Raw genomic sequence first — 19,157 nt, forward strand, 5'->3', positions numbered from 1 at the left:
CCTCCCTCTTCCATCCCTCCCTTTTGCTCATTCCACTAGAGAACTGACGAGTCGACCACTCCCCATCTGATCATGCTCTCCACCTGCGGCATGACTACGTTTGTTTACTGTGTCTGGTGAAACATCACAGATAGGCGTTATAAAATCAGAAATGCATGCATCATGGAGATAAAAGGATGGCTAAAACACTTAGCCTACATTTGGGGGCAGTCATTTGTGCAACTCCTAACAGACGCGATTCACAAATGCAACAAAATCTAAATTCCATTCAATGGCAGATCAGAAGCAGTGTTAAACAATAATGTGCATGTGGATCCAGGAACTAATCACTCATAATCTCAGATCGTCAAACTTGGATATTTTGAATACTTATGGTAGTCTGACGCATTTGAACCCAGGACATCACAGTCACATGGTATGCGTCTTAGCCCACTGAGCAACCCCACTGGCGGCATTTTGAGCAGTGTATGATTGTTAGTTACTTGTTAGTTTTCCTAGTTTAGATAAATGATAGCACACAGCCTGCAAGTGGTTTAGCTATCAAGCTGGAGTTATTCAAACCAGTAGTCATGATTAAACCAAAATGTATCCTGTTAACATCTATGTCCCTAGCAAAGATGGCATAATGAACAAATTGGTTTTCAACATTCCATTCATAACACATATACGCCGATATGTTAAATCAGAGCATATGCATAAAGGCGGAGCTGCATAAAAGCATGTAACCTATATACAAGTATGTTCATGGCACACACACCTGGGGGGTATATAGGAGTGTTGGGCAGAGGTCTGGCTCACCAATGCAAGAATAGATAAGCAACTGGACAGACCGGGTGTGTGTGTGTGTGTGTGAGAGAGTGGCTGGTATCTAAGGGGGAGGGGAGTGTGTGTGGGGAGGGGGGGGCCTAAGTGCTGTGGGGAAGTGATGCATGGTGAATGCAGCTGAAACACAACCAGGTCACAAAGAGGGCCGGAACAAGGGGGCTGATGATGCAGTAAGAGAAGGGAGAAGGGGATCGCTCGCGGACATTTCTTAAAAGCCCCCATCCAATCCCACTCACTTTGTCTTCCTCTCTCCCTCTCTCTCTCTCTCACACACACACACACGCACTCTCTCTCTCTCTGTATGCCTCAGTGTCTCTCTGCCGAATGGAGGCTAACAGCAGCAGCATTGGGAAGGAGAAGGAGAATCTTGAGTCTCCCTGTGTGATTATGATGAAACTCGCAAATTCAATCAGACGGCCAGACACTGCCATGGCTGTATGAAAGGGACCGATGGCTGATAGTCACCACAGCCATGCCCCCCCCCTCCCCCACACAACATAATGCAGATAGGACTGCATGCATACAAACACCATCTGCATTACAGCCTTGACCTAGAGTACAGGCAGATTCACCCAGTTTAGGCCACAAATCATTCTGTTGCTTGGTTGGTTGAGCAAGTCGCTTCTCATTCTGAATTTGTGGATTCCAATCCTGTTCCAGCCATAATACTGTAATTCAACATACAGTATATGCTTAATAACATAATCTGACTGAATTCTCCCTTCCAACAGAGAGCCTCTGCACTGTTAATTTGGATATGGCGAAGACTTAATCACTGGCTGAGGAGTAGGTGGATTCCAAATCCTTATGGGGCTCCAGGAAAATGGCTGAACTGAAAATGAATAGCCTAAGGCCCTGTAGCCCTTTTTGCTCCATTGAAAGTAGAGCAAAATCCTGGGGCTATAAATGAGTATGCATAATTCTGCTACACAATTCTGAGCATGATGCTCCCCTAACTGTTTAGCTGCACAATTCATCTGACAGAAAAAAAATACACAATACTGACTACTGCAATTTCCAAACTTTAAGAGGCTACCTTTTGCTGAATGGCCTACAAATCGTCCTGCATGTTGGAAGAAACCTTGAGCATTTCCTAAGCACTGGCATCTCCTTTTCCCCTCAAAAATGTGTCTTTTCTATATTTGTGCAAGAGCTGAAAAAGAAACTGCATATAAAAATCTGCACCAACTGAACTGCAATTGCAACATTCAGGGAAAAATAGCTATTAAAAAAAACTTGCAGTATGTTTTTGGTCCATATGACGCAGCACTTAGCTTTATTTACTAGTAGTTTTCTCCATGTACAATACCATGATGTATTGTGGTGCTGCCCATATCTAATCCATTAAAGGGGAATATACATTAGAACCTGGATCCAAAAAAAACCCAGTAGGAAGGGCAGCCGTTCAGAAGGATGAAATATTTGCATCAATAAAATGTATGCAAATTCCCAATCATAACTTACTCAAAACATAACTAATGCACATACATTCTGAAATGTTCAGTACTGTCCAATTTGGAGCATTCAGTTGTATGTAACAATAAGGCCAATTACAGGACAGAATAAGTTTTTGTTTTTTTTGCATTTACATTTTTTTGCTGGTCATGGCTGCTTGATAGACCTGCTGCCTCAGAAGTCTAAGCTTAAAGCTTCTACTATGAACACCCCAATGACAGCTCACAGTTGGAAAAAACAACATATATTGAAGACAAAATAAACTAAAAAGGCACTCTGAAACCGCAAACCTCCACCAATGCTGAATTCTCCAACTCCATAATTATGGCTTAAAAAAACAATAATCGTCTATTGGCGGAAATCCCAGATCGCCACCAAATTCTAACGAATTGTTCCTTGGCCCAAGGCCTACCTGTCTGCCAAATTTAATGGAAATATGTTCATAGATTTTTCATATATCCTGCTGACAGACAGATCGACTAACGGGCGAAAACATGACCTCTTTGGTGGAGATAATAAGCATAAATTTAAAATCAATATGTTGTGGATCATAAACTAGCTGGTTGCTAGCTGTTAGCTAGCTGTGTGGCTATTTTGTTTCTCTTAAGCCATTTCACGATTGCCGAGTCACAGGTTGAGCACCAGCATTGCTGGCAGTTGAAAGACCAACAGGTTTGCTAGTGTTCAAGGAGTACTGAGACTAGGGTGATACTGCAAACTCAAACTTTGTGTGCTCTGTGGGATGGGTCCTTTTCATATGATGGAAGAGGCTGGTGGTGTTCCTTGTCATGATTTAGGCTGGTGACAGAGTGTTGGGTCTGTGATTTGTCAGATTTGAGATTGCCAAACATTTCTGTATGATAGAGGTTGTGTCACCTTTCTCCATCGAAATTTCTTTACTTTTTGAGACAACTGCTTTCTTTCTCCAGGCCAGCTCATTTTTATGTCTTGCTAATCTAGATCCACTTATCACCACTTATTGTATTATCTTCTTTGGTAAGTCAACAAGCATGGTCACTCTGTGTCGTGATGCGGTTCTGCGTGGATGTGTACCCCATAAATGTGCAAGCTTATTTTTGCCATCTGATTGGCTGCTGGTGTCAAGTTTGTCTGCGCCCCAAAGTCCATTTCTACTGTGTGATTACCTGTTTGTGTAGTTTGTCTGTTGTTAAGACAAATTTTATCGTAATAATGATTATCGAGATTTTTTCTACCTGTCAAGTCAACTTTTGGCCATGCACTGGCTGAAACATCCATTCATAGGGACTCTTTACATCACATAGGCTAAGTAAAAACAAATCCAAAATGGGCACACAAGAGTGACGCGCATTAACAAGAGGCCTGACACATATGCTATACCAGACATGCTTTCAATCTACGTGATGTCACATAAAACCCATTGAAACCTCAGGGTTTAGACGGGAAGAGTTCAGCCTTAGAATAAATGCTCTTACAGGACAACATTGGAGCTGTATGCATGACACAAAAACCTTTCCACATCAGCGGACTCGGGGCCAGGGGCGATGCGCGCATGGTGAAACCCTTGCATTTCCTGGACAACAGAACACACTACCGAAAAACAAAAATAGAAGCAATGTAGTGTCAATCTGAAAGAATGCCACGAGTTACTGTATTAAGTAGTATTAATTAAATTTAGCAACGCAAGGCTAAACCCTTGGTTATTCAAAAAGATTTCAAATCTGTTTGAACAGTGTACAGTGTCCCAAAATTTTGTTTGTATCCCCCTTTTTTTTTTAACTCAAAGATAATATATGATCACTACTGCAACTACATTACAATCAATTTGAACAGATTGACTGTCTGCACCTGTCATTTGATTGTGTGCTCGTTTAATGTGGCCGGCTGGGTGGAGTTGTCTGTTTAAAACACTGTACAGTAGGCTTTTTTTTTGGAAGTAAATCACTCATTTTCAGTAAGAAAATATCAGTCCAGATTAGCTTCAATCAAGCTTGTTTTGCATTTACCATTTCATAAACTCGCTTAGGCTACATTTCACAAACATGTTCTGCATTTACATTTTTACTTTCACAGCAAGACGCACAATAATAAAGGATAAAATAAATGAACAAATAACAAATAAAATCAATGATTAGCCTGTATGACCATGAAATAAATAAAAACAGAAATTAAGCATTTCTCCCATTGCTTCAGCCTTACACATGTCTATTTTGTTGAAAATGATTGTAGGAATAATCAACATAAGCAGAAAAAAAAATGCGTACATGGCCTTTGGACTCAGATTGCCAAAAGGCGACTGGTCATGCACTTACACTACATGGCCAAAAGTATGTGGACACCTGCTTGTTGAACATCTCATTCCAAAATCATGTGCATTAATACAGAGTTGGTCCCCCCTTTGCAGCCTCCATTCTTCTGGGAGGCTTTCCACTAGATGTTGGAACATTGCTGCAGGGAGTTGCTTCCATTCAGCGCAGAGCATTAGTGAGGTTGAGCACTGATGTTGGGCGATTAGGCCTGGCTTGCAGTCGCCGTTCCAATTCATCACAAAGGTGTTTGGCGGGGGGCTCTGTGTAGGCCAGTCAAGATCTTCCAAACCGATCATCAAAAAACATTTCTCTCTGGACCTCGCTTTGTGCATGGGGGCATTGTCATGCTGAACTGTTGCCACAAAGTTGGAAGCACACAATCGTCTAGAATGTAGCGTTAAAATGCCTCCTCACTGGAACTAAGGGGTTGAGCCTGAAGCATTAAAAACAGCCCCAGACCATTATTCCTCCTCCAAACTTTACAGTTGGCACTACTACTATACTGGGCAGGTAGCATTCTCCTGGCATCTGCCAAACCCAGATTTGTTTGGTGAAGCGTGATTCATGACGCTTCACCAACGCAGTGGTGTACATGCCCACCGGGCGCCCGACGGGCTTAGCGCTCCCGCCAAACACTTCTTGTGCTGACGCTGCTTCCAGAGGCTTCTGAGTTTGGAACTCGGTAGTGAGTGTTGCAACCGAGGACAGATGATTTGTACGCGCTACGCGCTTCAGCACTCAGCAGTCAGCAGTCCCGCTCTATCAGCTTATGTGGCCTACCACTTCGCACCTGTGCTGTTATTGCTCCTAGAACGTTCCCACTTCACAGCACTTACAGTTGACCAGGGCAGCTGTAACAGGGCAGAAATTTAACGAACTGACTTGTTGGATAGGTGGCATCCTATGACGGTGCCACGTTGAAAGCCACTGAGCTCTTCAGGACTGCCCTTTCTACTGCCAATGTTTGTCTATGGAGATTGCATGGATGTATGCTTTATTTTATATACCTGTTAGGAATGGGTGTGGCTAAAATAGCTGATTCTACTAATTAGAAGGGCTGTCCACATACTTTTGGCCATGTAGTGCATGCTGTGCTCTGTGCTGTAGCCTAGTTGCATGGAGATCAAATTTTGATCCTACGGCTAGGTTATATAAGCACATCACTGACAATGTAGACAATGTGGCAAGGTAAACACTTGCATACACTCAGTGTCTGATGCAAGCCATGGAGTTTAAGTTTCACATTCAATTTAGTGACATGGGCCTATAGTCTCAGTCCAACTGGATGAAAGGCAACAGATGCAGGAGAGAGAAGCAAGCAACAATATGGCAAATAGTCAGGTGTAGCCCACATTAAAAACAAAAATTACCACTAAAAAAGTAGCAAGCTGGAAAGTAGTTGACTATTTGGTCGGCAGCCGGTGCTTGTGGAACACATTGACTGATGCTTTGACATTTTGATTTCATTATCCCATAACAAACCCATGTGAATTTTGAGACACACACAAGGGCACCCTTGAAACACTACTCTGCTCCATATACAGTGCATGTTGCCGTTCATCTTTTAATCGTAGAAATGAATCTAAATAAATGTTTCACCATTTCTACAGCAGACCTCAGGACTGGGGTTCTGTGTTTATGTCTAATTCAATTTTAAACCAGGGTTTCTGTGATTCTGTCTTAGATTTCATCAGAACGGTGCATCGGATATTATGACGACGTGTTTTGAGCCACATTTTACATATGACATCTTCCTTTAAGCTTCTGCACAATGACTAGAAACAGGTTTGAGCCTACTTACAATACTGAGGCTTGATTTTGATGGGTGCTCCCTGCTTGTGGCTGCCTGCTGTGGGTAACGTCTGATGTTAGCAGACATAACATCAATGGGAGTGACAGTAGAGTTTAATCGATTGATTAGTGAAACATTCCATGATGCCATGAGCCGAGTGCACTGTGGGTGGAAATAGCAGGTGTGGCCTATTGCAGATGAGGTGATTCCCAAAAGGCAAATCAAGCAAACTTCAAACACCAAATATCTGAGAGAATATTATATTTTACTACAAGCTGGGCTATATTACAATCCTCTGACCATCACAACACAGAAAATACCTGCTATGGCTGCACCACCATTAGGTCACTTCATCAGAGATTAGGCTGGAGAGGAACTTTGCCATCCCAACAGTCAGTGGTTGGACATAAATGCTTTGCAGCTTGTAAGCCTTCATATACTAAAACTGCCTCCCTGACCTCAATAGCCATAGGCCCACCGTTCATGCCACCCCCCACCCCATTTCTTGCTTCAGCATCTCTGAGCCAAACAGGTTCCACAGGCTAGCACCGATGCTGGCCGACTTACTGCAAATGCCACGGCATGAGGACAATCATTAAGGACATTGGGATGGCAAAAATGTGTAGATTTTTTTTTTTTACAGTCACATATATTAACAAAGGTATGGTTTGTGCTTGGGACAGCTGCACAACCAGCTTTTTCATGCAGGAATGTGAATGCCTTAGATTTAAAAAAAAAAATAAAAAAAATGAAGAGGTCAGGCTAGCCCAAAGCCAAAAGCATGACTTTATTTAAAACACAAAATACACTCCTTTGATTGCATTAATAAACGTACCCCTCCCCCAAGTGCTTTCTCTCTCACAGCTTCCAAAAGAGAGGAACAAGTGTGTGTGAAGAGTCACATGACAGCCAGCCCACTCTTCTTTTACTCAGTGACTGTGGCCTTTCTTGTTTTACAGAGGAAGAAAACTCACCGACTCCGGCTGCCTTTCCCCGTCATCTCGGGATTCAGGTTTGGTCACATTTTCCCTGTGGCAGTCAAATCTAAGGGCTAGAATGTAAATAGAAAGCAAGACTGCCTCTATTCAAAGCGGAGCAGGCACTGAGGTTCCACATGCAAAGCACTGCCGGGGCTTGTGATGGGCTTTCGGGGGGGGGGGGGGGGCTACGCACTGGCAGGGCGCTGACAGAGTTGTGTGTGGGTCACTAAACGGCCCTGTCGCCACTTGCTTTGAGTATTCAAAACAGTGGCCAAAACCTTGCGGCCAGTAGTGACAGGCCATGGATGCGGAACAGCACCTACAGTCAAACTAGCAGGCGGAAAACAGTTTTCACTAACACGTCACTCCAGAACAGAACCACATTGCACAGTGGGAAACCTTTAGGGTGGGATTTCCATTGTGATGTTGAGTCTTGTGGAGATAGGGGATAGCTGGCAAACTCACTCAAAATAGACCATAGGAAATACACTAACATGTGGATAAGCACACTGTGCAAAACAGGAGATTCAGGACCACACGTTTGGTGTACTGATATAGAAAAGAGCAATATGTGTAACCAGTGAATTACATGAAGTTACCCTAGACATCCATCACTGGTAGTCAGCTGTAATGTACACATACCTGGAATGACTAGAATGACCCTCACCACAGTCCTAGCAAAGCTGACACAAGACTAGAGAGAGCAAGGGAGGAGGAGGAGGAGGAGGAGTAGGGGTTGCTGGTCACATGTGACCCATGCTAAAAATAAACTAATGTGGTGAAGATGAGCTTGTTTGTGTTTAAATATACTTGGACCTCTGGGGTCAGTCACAGGCTTATGACACCCCTCCCCTTCAGCCCAATTCAGGGTTAATGGCAGTGTTGGTATGGGTGGGGGGGGCTGTTCATCAACATGGCAGCGTCCACGGTAAGCCTTCAACTGGCACTTAGGATTAAAAATAAAAAGTAGGACTGCGCTGGCGATAAAGTCCCATATAAAGCGTGGTGGTGATGGTGGGGGTGGGGGGGCTGCTTGATGGTGTAAGGGTAAGCAACAGTGAGCATTACTAAGTGGACAGGGTTTAAGAGGAAAAACTAATGAATACAACCAAGCTAATCATCAGTAACACTGGACCCAGGTCAAACACTGCCAAGCAGCCCTGCCAGCTGATCTTTTGACCAACTTTATAGGTAGCCCACTGTGCTAGAAGTAAAGCTCCTGATCTGATCAGTTCTTTACTGAAGCCACCTGATGACAGAGAGCTACAATTTTGATTCAACCATTAGCCCAGCGGTTGCCTATGGCTGTGCGACACACCCTGATGAAACAGTTTCAAAATCCGGTACACTGCTTCAAGAAGAGGAAAATAGATTTAAATTGCTAAACCACAGTACATCAGAACTCCACTGACAATCCTAAGAGCAAAGTAATGGAAGCCATAGTGCAGAGGCTGCCACTAATGGTCCATTTAGGTTAAGACAAAGAATAAACTGGCTGATGAAGACAACATTGTGGGTGAACTCAGCTTTGCCTTTAAGAGCACACAACAACCAAGGAGGGCCCAGGCCCATATATTAGCAGACACATTTGCGCCCTGGGCGTTTTGTTTCCGACTCTTGTATTGAGATGATGGAATGAGGAACAAGGAGGACAGGCGTCTGACAGGAAACTTCTGCTCTGTGCAGATATGCTCCACCTACAGTGGGATGACAGCGCCACCAATTATGCAGCATTTCCCCCATAGTGTACAGCTACCTTAACACCTAGTGGAATTCTCATTTAAACAATTATCACTCCTATTGCGATTGCATGGGGTGAAAAAATAAAAGGGCCGGTTCCATGCGCATCTAGTTGGCCAACCCTTCTTATGACAGTGGCCTGTTATCTTGATAACAGAAAATTCCGTATGGCTAAAAGCAGGATCATAGTAGAGGAGGAAAAATCAGCACTATCACTGACCAAGCCCCATAATCCCAAAGGGCCAAATCCACAGACTGTAAGAATTTAATCCCATTCATATCCTGCACTCGCATAGAGAGAGAAAAAAAAATAAACATCAGTGGGATGAAAATCTGTATTAAAAACAAAACAAAAATCCCCCTCTAGCACAAAAGGCAGATGATTCAGGTTTTAACATATGCTCATCTTCTTGTGGTGACACTCATCCTACTGAAAAGCTCTGGTGTGTACAAACCCAGGGACAAATGTCCTTCAGACACACATTACTGTCAGGCAGACTTTCAGAGGCTTGTCATATGCCACTCATGTCATCTGAGAGGCGTCAACACAATATGTTTCAGAGATGCCCACGGATTATGCCGTCTCTGTCCATCAAAGCCACTGGACACTGGATGGAGCTGCCAAAGGCATTCTGGGTATCAGGATCGTGTGGGTCACCGCCAGGTCACACATTCTGATAAATTTAGATGGGACAATTGTTTTTATACCTTGGTTGATAACAGGATTCTTTTGGAGGGACATACAAGATGTAAAATACGAAATGCTCTCTCCGGTGCTGTGTGTGTATGTGTGCTTCTGCTCTGATCTGCAATGAACTAAGAGGTGAGAGTGGTGAGGGCAAAGAGCCTGAAGTGACTAGGCGAACTCATTCACACAGGAATGATGTGACAAATCACAGCAAAAGCTTAGATTCCAGTGAGGCTGAGAGATATTTGCGAGACAGCAGTTCCAGGGCTAAACAACACTGACACCCACTTCCATAGCAGAAGACAAGGCCAACCGAAATGAAGTCAGTGGGGAATATCAGGGGTAAATTGTTGACATACTGACCACACCAGGGGTGGGGTGGGCAGGGAGCACCAATCTATGAGACATTAAAAGGACAGCCTAAGGCACAAAACATAGATCCGCATTTGGGAGGTTGGAAACAATACGTGTCCAGTAACTGTAATGGGATATTTCATAATAAGCGTATGCAAATTTGTAATGGACACTTCAACCATGCCAAGTTGAGACCCTCATTAGCTAAAATCAAAACAACCTCCTTTTGAGGAAGTCACAAGCGCATCAGAAAGAAGAAAGGATCAAAACATGATTAAAAACAATATGGCCTACAAAGCACATGCACAAAGAACAAACCCAAAGTACTGGAATTGTAATAAATCTCATATTCTCTTTCATTAAAATCTATTCTCTATGGAAAAGAACTGATGGAAAAAAACACTGAACTTATATCTGGGCAAAACCCCTACCTCTAGATATTTTTTAATGCCATCCTATTCTTTGAAATCTGTCCAATAACATTTAACTGTGAATCACAGCCAGGATTGGTGTAAGAAAACATTTAGACACATTTTCTCTAATATGTGGTCACATATGTAGCAAGTCATAGACATTAACTTTCATATCAAAATATGAGAATACAATTTCAACAGTTTATGTTGAATGTCAGAAAATAAATAGTATAGTTTTCACATTCCGTTATATTCCTGTATATCTCGGTTCACTGGCTGATAGTCAAGATGTACAACACCCCTTCCCCACCATGTTGTCCTGTATCTGAGGTGCACACATTTCATTTAACAAGGAATTCCATCTGCACCAAAAACGTTTTAAATTCAAAAAGTCGGGGCATTTTATCGATAGGGTAAATCAAAGAAATCTATCCTGCCAAGCCCGAATCCATCCGATGCTAGGCAGCTGTCTTTCGCAGTCTGAGAAAAAGCGGTGATGAAAAAGGCTTTGAACGCCATCTTGTTCGTTGCAGCTGCTTGGGCCCTGAATACAGGAACCCATTCATTCAAGGAGGCGGAGGGAGGGGGCAGACTGGCAAGATGAATTCATCTTTGTGGAGCAGTAAATACAAATAGCTCTTTTGAGAAACACGGGAATACTTCTGACGTGACTAAGAAATCGGCGATTATCAGTAATGAATTCTTTAAATGCATCGTGTAACATTGCTAGTCGATAACTTCGTCAAAAGGGGATACAAATTCTTGTCTCGGTGCCGGAGGAGCCGCTCAGCTCGGCTTCCTGCGACAACACGTCTCACTCGCTGCTAAACCACCTTTCGAAATATTTACCACGAAATAAAGCTCAGTGGACTTCCCTCTCGGCCTTTTAGCGCCTCTTGTCAGTGTACTGGACGGGATTTGATGCTTCGTTGTGGGTGAAGCTCACCCGTTTTCCTGGGCTAGTCCATGAAATGCTATAGTGTGTAGCGCGGCCCGGTGGGGCATGGCTACTCAGGTAGCTAACAACTTGCCCTGCAACAGACCTGTGCTCAAGATAAACAGATTGTAAAGATCCAATTAGAAAACCTCGTTTCCACATCATTAAAACAAGAGGTTCAAATTAAGGCCAATGAGATTTGTCCGAACAATGTGTTCTCAATCTGACGCTGCTTAAAGACTTGTTAAACTAAGATGGCTATTCCATCCATAATGTTCATAGCGGTGCTTATTGTCCACATTTTCGATGCAATCTGACAACTGTGTTGCCACTCGCAACAAATGCAAATTTCTATTCTTTTCTACTGTACTATGCATTCTAGGGAAGAGGATATGAACCATGCTAGCCAGTTAGCCATTTTCCTTTTAGCACTATCAGAGGACCGACTGCATCGGAAAATCTGCAGACTAAACATGGGAATGCCGACATATATCCGTGACATATAATGGCCACAATCCCCCACCGTTGCCTTTGAGTCAGTGGATTAAATAGTTAGTCCAACTAACCCATTTAAATGGAGTCTGCTAAACAAGTGTGTCCACAGCTGCGAACATCGGCATTACGTAAATACTTTCGCAAGGCAAAACATGAACGCCTCAATTCAACAGCTTTCAGATATGCGCTGCAATCGACAACAACGCTGTTCATGTCCATTGATGATACAGACAAATTATCTTGGCTGCCATGTTCAAGATATACACACCCAGATCAGCCATACCAGCCAGCAAACGTAGGCTGTGGCCACTGCTGGCTAACTTGTATGGACTAGCTACGGAAAAGTGGGGGTGGTGGTGATTCTGTTGGTGAAGTAGCCATTTTTAGACTCCCTTCACTGTCAGTTGCATGATGCTACAGTTTTCAACATGTGTGGAAGGAAAATCCAAAGTCTATTTGCGCAAGGCTGGGTTATGCAAGTGTAAAGTCGTAGCTATGAATTAATCAACTGACACAATTTGTCTTGGGTTAGTCAACAGTTAGCTAAAGGTAGCAAATATGGACCAATTAGCTTACCAGGTAGTCACTAGCTATCTATAGAGCAAACCAGTGAAAAAATGTGGGCCGACCCAAAGATTCATAATGTTAGCCACCATTGGGATTACATTTCAGACTTAATTAAACCCAACACTGTAGGCCTTCGCAAGGGGCACAATATTAATTGGATACTGCTAAAGTTAGACTGTGTGTTTCGCATAAAAAGAGAGGGAGAAAGAAACCCGGACGTTGAGCAGGGGTGCTAGCTAACTTATTGAGCTGTCACCAACTACCGTTAACATTAGCAACGGCTGGCTACCAACTACCAGCTAACCAGATACAAACATTAAATATATAAAGCAATGCACTACTGTTATTGTTAACTGACAATTGGGTTACCGTAATGTATTTTTTGAGATGGCTATTACAGTGACCCCCACCCACTCTTTTTGGCAGCAACGACTATCTAGCAGCAGGCTAAGAGTAGCTAGCTCTAACGGATAAGCCGAGCCACTCAACCCAATTTAACCCCTTTTGCTCGTCTTTCCAGCTCGAGAGGCTAATCAACTGCACAGGCATATAATGCATTTTTTCAGAGGCACAATTTCACATTTCAATGTATTACCTTACCCGCTTTCAGTCGAGGGTATCCGTTGTTTATATCACATTGACTGGAAACAGCAAAAGCTCGTCTCTCCTCTCTCTGCCCTAGCGCTCAGATTTAGCTAGTTTAGCTACCGAGGAGCGGCACTCCCCGAACCCAGTTTTCGACCCGCCGAGGGGGGAGACACACCGGCACAGAGGCGCAGAGACGAGGCGGTGTTCACCTAGATAGACGTGCCAGAGCCCCGTTGAAGCGTTCTTCCGATTCAAAGCAACCTCCGATTCAAAGCAAAATCCCTTCTTGTCTTTCCCACCGTCGTCGTCCCCCTTTTTCTTCCTTCACGCCAAGATCTCAGTCGCTTCTTCCTCCGGCCATCAAACAGCAGAGATGGGCGCGGTAACCCTGCTCTCAGGTCTGGGAAACCCCACGTTACGGCAGCGTCACAACGCACGGCGAAGGGTCGGCGACCACTCCAACGGATCATTATACCAGGAAATACTGCCATCTTTGGTAACACCAACATTTACCTACCAAAAACACTATACTTTAAGGATAGAACTTTGTTCTTACGGTCATATAAAGAGTTTAACCCAGATGTGATCTGACAATGAGCATTTTTTTCATGACAAGCTAATAGGAACTGGTATGAGCACAATAACCTACCTACACACCATACACACCATACCTGTTAATACTAGTGGTTGCCCAAGTGGGGCCCAGGGAACGCCAGGGGTTCATGAAGGGGTCCCCAGAAAAATGGGGACTGCTTTAATTTAATTTTAATTTAATTCTAGAAATTATCCCAATTAGAGAATGTTTAAGATTGACTATTGTAATAATCACCACCATAAATAAACAAAAACTAGGGATCCCTGGGGCTACATCTTATCAAATGGGGGCTTTGGCCTAATGTGGGACCCCTGGTTTGGTGACTCTGGTCTCTCCCTGTCAATACGGCAACTATGTCTAGCCATTATAACACTGCCTCATTTGCAACCCAAAATAGACCGTGGCACAGATTTAACTACGGTACTGTGTGTCCTTCCCTGCCAACATGGCCACATCCAAATCACACCTTCACCATATGCACTTCAAGTGTAATCCCATGGGTGTGTTGGTATTTCTTACAGTCTGTGTTTGGGTATGGCAAGGTGTGGACCAGTGTTACCTCTAAAATGATAGTTTGGTGACCTAATCATTTGTCACAGACACTGACCAAATAATATCTGACAAGTCAGTCATCAGTCATTGCTTCTGTTTGTCCCCAGAAGTGTAGTTTCTAGTGGCATAGCCTAGTATATGAACTATTATGCTCTAGTTCAAGCAAATGAATCACAAAGGATTACTTTCCTATACTGTTTGTGGCTGGATGATCTTCTATTACACCACTAGTAATACACACCAATGAACTGGATCATTATCACCAGTAGTCCAGGTAGAGTGCTTACAGCAAGGGCTGATGCTCGGAGGGTTAAGGCCGTTACCTGGAGACCTGGAACACTTTGCCCTCCTCCGGGACGGCGGGGAGGGGCCCGGCCCGGTCCGCTGGGGGGAGACGAGCGCATCATCGCACCTCTCTTCGGTTCGGATGGAGAAGACTCCAGAGAGAAGCGTTCTGCCTCCTGCAGCATTTTGGACATAGACTATTTGTGCCGGATCTGTTTGCTTTTGTGAACAGAAGTTCTGGTCTCTGAATTGTAAACTGGATTGGCTTTATAAAGAGATAAGAGATGATTTCAGATTCTTTTTTTTTTTGGTTCTTGAATTAAAATAATCCACCAATATATACTCTAGAGCAGTGATTCTCAACCTTTTTCTTATTAAGGACCCCAAACGTAGTCCACATTCGGCCATGATGGACCCCCATTTGATGAGATTTTGTCTCTCTGACCCAAATCTGAGAATATCTTTATTGTTAGATATGATTTTGTCCAGAATCCCATGACTATCTGTATTGTAGGTAGAGAGATAACAGTGAAACTATGATCAAAACAGTCATTCTTCTACATTCTCTAACTGTATTAACTTCTTGTAAATGAAATAATGCTGAAGTTTAACGCATTCATCAATTTGCTGGGGACCCCCTGGTGGTCCCCGGACCCCACGTTGAGAGCCACTGCTCTCGACTTGCAGAGATCACAATATGGCTACAGCGCCCCGCCCCGTTGCCTATTTTGAATTTACGGGCCGAACGTGTGTGTGTGTACTCCTGCCAGTTCTGTAAACCACAAAAGCATGTGGGAGGCTGCTGGCCTGGTATCCTGCATGAACAATCCTCTATTGTGGGACGGTCATCTCTGTAACCACGCATTAGTGCACCTATGGGAGGAATATTCACCATAGTAACTGTACAGTACTGTATGGAGGTGTGTGTGTGTGTGTGTGTGTGTGCGAAGAGGAGTGTACGCCTGCCCGCATAATAGGCAGGTATGTAGAGGAGTGTAAACCTGCCGAAACCTTTCTGAAAATATAATACATTTTTATAGTATACATCATAATACGTAGCATCAAACTGATGTAAGCTATATGAGGTTTGGTCTTTTAAAGGAAAAAGAAGCATAAATTTGTGTCCTTAAAGCAATATTCCACTTAGTTTTAACATGGGGGTTATTTAGCATTTGACCCCCATGGAAACCAGAATATAAACTACTCACCAAGATCAGATGCAGCTGGACGAGTTTGTAGCATTAGGATTTTTACTTCCCATTCATTTGAATGAGGCCACGAAAATAGACTGAAAACTGACACATTGACATTTAACACGTTGGTGAACAGATTCAACAAACAGATCCTGCTTTTAAGACAACAAAGTAGACCTGGGTCCTTCATCATTTTGCATTTCTATTCTTGGTTTACACTCAAATTTGTATTTCAAAATAAAAGTAGATCCGCTCTCCCAAACAGGATCTATCTCTCCTAAATGGTATCCCTCCGCTATGTTCTCTTCTATCAATAAAAATGCTATTTGGCGAAATTCTGTTCTAACACATTGGACCCACAGTCAGTTGAAAATCACAGCATCAGGATCTGTTGTTGAAACTGTTCACCAACATGTTAAATGCGACTTTTCAGGCTATTTTCACGGCTTCATTCAAATGAATGGGAAGTAAAAATCCTAATGCTACAAACTCATCCAGCTGCATCTGATCTTGGTGAGTAGTTTCTACCCTGGTGCTGAAGAACCCCCATGTTAAAACGAAGTGGAATACTGCTTTAACCTCAGAAGATGGTGTCACAAACATAGGATGAGATGAAAACAGTGCTTGTGTTACCAGGCTGGTTTCTGGGTGTGGGATTCCGCGGGGACTCGTATGCCCAGGGTGATGCTGCTGAGGTTTAGTTGCCCCTGGATACACCTCCTGCCTGTCTGCATGTGTGTGTGTTGTGAAGCTCCTCCAGCAGAACTTCACCCAGCCCCAGGGAAAAACCTTTATTGTCCGCCTGGCTTCTGCCTTTTTTTTGTTGAGGAGAGCGTCAAGACAAACTGCTATGGACCAGTATTCCCTTAAAATAACCTTACATTTACACAAATTCACCCCTTAATTCATGCGAAATCCCCTTAAAATGAGTTAAGGGAGTTATTAATGGAGGAGACCCCATCAAAACCACCCGAATGTTTGACTGCTTACTTTCTAATTTAATGTAAAATTCAGGGAGACAGAAATGAATAACTCAGTAATAACCCTGTAAACCAAGCACAAAAATGCATGAAAAAAAAAAAGGAATTTGCAGTGTCTCCATTATTCAACCAATGAATAAATCCCTTATAGACCCATGATACTAACCTTAATTTTTTTTTATTTTTAATGGATAATTAATGTTTACGTAATGAGAAATTAAGGACATTTCAGGGATAAAATGAAGGGGTTTCTCTGTTTTTCTGTATTTATGTGTCTTATGGTGTGATATGCCATTCAAGGCTTTAGGTTTACATTTGCTATATTGAATGAATTCCATTGGTTGTTAAAGTGTAAAGTTGAATCTGAATAATTGTTTGGTACTTTGTGAGAAATAAATCATACCAGAGTTGGCTTCATGTCAATCTCAATCACAAAAATCAATCATACTTTAAGAAAAACACATGAATGTATGCTTTTTCCCTTTAAAGACCCTATCTTCATGTAAGTTGCATCAATTTGATACCACTTACTATGATGTATATTATGAATTTCATATCATGAAAACATTATATCTGTCTAAAAAAGCTGTCACAGTTTGTTGTAAAGAGGATTTTGTCTCATTTTGAATACTCACTTATTTCCCTATATTTGAATAAGCAACTAAATTCACTCTTTGAAGTTAATTTATTTATTTTTTAAATCATTTTAATATTGTTTGTTCATTAATATGTATGTATCTATGTATATATCATGTATATGTTTATATTTTTATAATATTGGATATTTGTAAGTATGCATATATAAGTTGTTTTTTTTTTTTTACTTACATAAACATATTGTTGAGAAAAAAAATTCCCTCTTTGAATGAGTGTAAAACATCATTCTATAGTTGTAAAGTATTTCTTCTCAGTGGTTTATAGTATATATATTTGAATTAAGTATATACGTATATTTGAATGGCATGAACAGCCTCTAAGAAAGCTATGAAAATTTTCCCCCTGTCATTCTCCTGCACTTATCCATGCAAACACACGCTAATGGAGGGCGTTCACACACACACACACACATACACACACACACACACACACACACACACCAGTCAGCAGAGCAGGCACTGTAAGTAGCACTATCACACAGTATTACCAGGAGATCAGAGGAGAAATCAGATTAGAAAAACGAGGCAAAATGGCAACGCAAATATTGCCTAATATGATCTCATACATTTCATAAAACGAGTGACATTACATTAGGCTAAGCTCATAATGACCTTGCTTTTTATAGCCAGGTTGGGGTACAGTAATCTGATTTAGCGTAATCTCCTTCAATCTCTGATAAATGCTTACCACATGTATCTCTGAGAGGACGGATCCCATTGGCCTGTTTGGAGGCATTACTGACATCTGCCGCTCATATAAAGAGCCTCTTGTTCCCAGCATCCGCATTAATAGACGTTCTCCTTGGTTGTCTTTGTAGGCATTTCACAATACAATGCTCTAGGTCAGTGTGGTTGGATTCCCTTTTGAAATACTGGATTATTCTTCATTTCAACGCTATATTCTATCAAGAGTGTAAAGATTTAACAGTTTTACCATGTTCATTTGGAAAACTGTTCAACGGTGTGTGCAGTGGGGTGGTGGAGTTATGAAAACCCACTTTTCTGAGCACAAATGTCCTCCTCAAGCATTCATTTGAAACCTGGAAGAACACATATACTGTACAACAGAATTTAAAGTTGATTTAAACAAAGTATAAAGTATGCCAATGCAATGATCATGAAAGATGACTAAATAAAGAGAACACTTTATTAGACAGAATTATGTAAACTAGAGAGTGGTTGGTGGATTTTACACTGAAACATGTATCATGTATGATTAGAAATGAGTAAAACACTGAAGATATGAGCTGATATTAAGGATTGCTTGTATGTGAGAGTTACTACTACTACTATTACTACTACTACTATTGTTGCTAGTAGTGCTCCTACTTCTACCAACACTACTACTACTACAACTACTACTACTACTGCTACTACTACTAACACTACTACTACTACAACTACTAACACTAACACTACTACTACTGCTACTACTACTACTACAACTACTACTTCTACTGCTACCACTACTAACACGACTACTACTACAACTACTAACACTACTACTGCTACTACTACTACTAACACTACTACAACTACTAGTAATACTACTACAACTACTACTACTACTGCTACTACTACTAACACTACTACAACTACTAACACTAACACTACTACTACTGCTACTACTACTAACACTACTACTACAACTACTAACACTAACACTACTACTACAACTACTAACACTAACACTACTACTACTAACACTACTACAACTACTAACACTAACACTACTACTACTGCTACTACTACTAACACTACTACTACAACTACT

The 19,157-nt window shown here is 42.1% G+C and overlaps 1 protein-coding gene across 1 annotated transcript in view; it reads right to left on the bottom strand.

The window, feature by feature from the left end:
* The window catches only part of LOC139657994 (guanine nucleotide-binding protein G(I)/G(S)/G(T) subunit beta-1), a 38,639-nt gene extending 25,152 nt beyond the window's left edge, over positions 1-13,487 (bottom strand). The window contains exon 1 of the mRNA XM_071535997.1: positions 13,135-13,487. The gene's annotated coding sequence lies outside the window, so the exon portion shown is untranslated. The remainder of the gene's footprint in view (positions 1-13,134) is intronic.
* Positions 13,488-19,157: the final 5,670 nt, after the last annotated feature.

Source organism: Centroberyx affinis, unplaced genomic scaffold (genome assembly GCF_046629955.1).
Source record: "Centroberyx affinis isolate AG114_WGS23_722 - 3 ecotype Tasmania unplaced genomic scaffold, CSIRO-AGI_Caff_v1 ptg000185l_1, whole genome shotgun sequence".
In the NCBI taxonomy this organism is placed as follows: Eukaryota; Metazoa; Chordata; class Actinopteri; order Beryciformes; family Berycidae; genus Centroberyx; species Centroberyx affinis.